The following is a 3,066-nucleotide window of genomic DNA, read 5'->3' on the forward strand; positions in this document are numbered from 1 at the left end:
ATATATATATATATATATATATATATATATATATATATATGATCACTGTTAAAAAGCAAAAAAAAATATTTTTGTGTGGGCCCAGTAATTATTTTTTTTAATTACATTTTTTTTAAATTAATAACATAATTCAATTAACAAATGAAATGGTACAGAACATAACATTTAATGAAAAATGTAAATTATTTCTAGCAAATATAGAATTACATTGCTAAAAATAAACCTTTAATAAATTTCATTTAAGTTTTAATTATTTATTTATTTTTATTCCTTTTTTTTGTAAGGCCAGTGACAATGTAGAGTTGTAGAGTCTTTATACTAACCATGTCCCAGAAGAAGTTAGCAATCCAGTACACCAGAGGACTGACCCCACTCACAAACTGCAGGTGTTTGGCCTGCGTCACTCTCTCCTGGATCAGATACAGCACAAAACTGGCCAGTACGAAGGACATGGCGAAAATCACACATATAGCCACCACTGCATCCACTGAGGTGGTCAGTCTGAAAGAATGTATAAGTAAACAATACTTACACAAAGAGAAGTACACTTACATAAAACCTTTTTACATGCATAAAAAGCTGTACTGAGACTGATTTGCAAGTAAAACAAATGTATGAATTACTGTCAGCATTACACTCACACTGTGACCTCCGACAGCTGTTCCTTAGTCAGGTTTAGTGGATGATTGATGGCTGTGATGCCGTACTCATAAATCAGCTCCAGGAGGCAGGTTTGCTCGAAGGATGGTGTTATTCGCCACATTCATGAAGGCCACTATAGTGTGCCAGCCTTTGTTATTGAACCACACCTAGAGGAGATAACAAATGGGTTATTTATCTTGAATGGGACGAGCCGAGCTCAGTAAACTGTGACAGGAAGTGAAGTTGAAAGAAATCTCACCTTGATATTGTTTTCAGTTTCCATATATCTCAAAGTGTCCCAAACTCCTGCAGAGTAAGCTTTGAGTATCTGCCCTGTAAATGATCACAACAGTTATCAACAATTATTTCAATTATATTAGAAGAACTAAAAGTAATTTGTATTCACTACTTTGCTTTGATTACATCAATTCCCAGTGAAAACAACCAGAACAGTTACCCCTGTGACGTTAAGCAGACGTCCTAACTGAGCAGCTGCATTCTGGATGGTTTTAGGATCCACATCAAGAACAGGAAGTACCTGTTCCAGGTACTTCCAGGTACCAGGTACCACCGTACCTGAAGAAAAGAGACCGTCATTCTTCTACATATTTAGATCACAGAATGCATGTATGTGTTCTCTAAGTGACCACAAGATGGAGTCGTTGTATTTTCTACTTATGTTTAAGACACCCATACCTCTGTTCATTCACCCAGTACTTGCTCTTCAAGCTGTACAACAAAAACACAAATAAGATGAGTTCTTGGAAACATAAGAGCAAGTTAATGAATGATTAGTCACAAATGGGCCATAATACCTTGTCCGTATAAAGTTTGGGTAGGTCTTCACCAAATAATCAGAGATGTTCATGCCGGTTAAATCCATCAACACGTCACCAGTGGACTGAATCCTCTGAAATGCAGGAAACACATCACTATACATCATTTTAAAGACTTTATAGTGACATATCTACAGCTGAGAGACAAACCTGGGGAGGAGGAAGGCCTCCAGCACCTTCTGGACACACCGGTAACATGGTGAGTTTGTTGGGCGTGCTGCACTGGCAGCTGGGAGACGGACCGATGTCCGTCCATTCTGGGTTACCCAGCATCTCAATGAGCGCTGGGTTCACCAGGGGCATCTCCCACTATGTGGTTATGTTATTACATGGATAGTCTCTGTGGACAACAAAAATGGACATGGTAAGCAGGACAAACACCTTTGGATATTCTTTAATATCATTAGAATGCATGTACACATACTCTAGAGGTTCATCCACCATACAGCGAGTCCCAAATCCAGGTTTAGAAGAACCTCACCAAAATACCTCATATCTGGGCTTTGCATCTGTTCATTACTGAAAAAGACATTTAAAAGACTGTTTTAACTGCTTAGTTAACTATACAGTGAATAAATAAACGGATTATGTTCCAGCGTAAATGTACTGTACCTGAAGAATGTGAACTGTCGGCCGTACATCCATGGGCTTAGAGTAAGACTGGGGTATTCGCCGAATGGAGGAACAATCAGTGTGAACATCAGAGAAACAAGGACAAAACTAGCAGGCAACACAATCTGAGGAAGAGAATACCAGTGGGCATCATAAAAACTGTAATTTTTTAACCAAATCCTATGCACTTCATTACTGACGTTACAAAGCAACAAGTTTCCAAAGCAATGCTATTATTCTGACCTGGGCAAGGAAGTCTTTGCCGGAACGTGTGGTGAGATGAAACCTCTTTATGACAAGAGCAAAAAACTGTTTCAAGACCAGAAAGATTCCCTTCACCTGATGAGATCCTCTGCCATCTTTGCTGGTTGAACTTCCAGAGTTTGTTTGGCCGTTAGCATACACCGACCTGTCTGTATCTAAACAAAAGATCAAAAGCAGTCAAGATCTAGAACCTAGAATCTAGAATTATTATTTTTAGAACGTTCTGGTCAACTAATATGGGTTTTCCAATGAGAACAGTGAGGCTTTTACAGTATAATTCTGGTACAATTTAACGGTAGCATATAGACAAAACATAATTGAAAAAAAGACATTTATTTACACTGTTTACTTCAATGAATTGCAAAAAATATGCAAACAAAAAACAGGGGTGCTAACTACAATTATTTAGCCAAGCAGTCACTGTTATTGGCTTATACAGAATCTCAAAAAGTCCAAGTATTGTTTGAAGATTTACCATAATAGTCCTAAATAACTAATTTTCAGTGACTATTTTTAGCTGTGAAAAAAATAACTATAGCTATAAAAAGCAAGCTTAACCTTCTGATGCATTCATTCTTATAATCACAAATTATTTTTAAATAACTATAATATTTCCCAGACATTTATTCTTAAAGGTGCAGTAAGTGATTTCTGAGAAACGCTGTTAAAAGTGGATCGGACCGAGCACCAAAACACACTTGTAGCCAATCAC

The 3,066-nt window shown here is 37.4% G+C and overlaps 1 pseudogene; it reads right to left on the bottom strand.

Moving 5' to 3' along the window:
* Window positions 1-3,066, bottom strand: part of LOC107558529 (retinal-specific ATP-binding cassette transporter-like) — a 29,183-nt pseudogene that overhangs the window by 4,610 nt on the left and 21,507 nt on the right.

Source organism: Sinocyclocheilus grahami, unplaced genomic scaffold, assembly GCF_001515645.1.
Source record: "Sinocyclocheilus grahami isolate Dianchi unplaced genomic scaffold, SAMN03320097.WGS_v1.1 scaffold648.1, whole genome shotgun sequence".
NCBI lineage: Eukaryota > Metazoa > Chordata > Actinopteri > Cypriniformes > Cyprinidae > Sinocyclocheilus > Sinocyclocheilus grahami.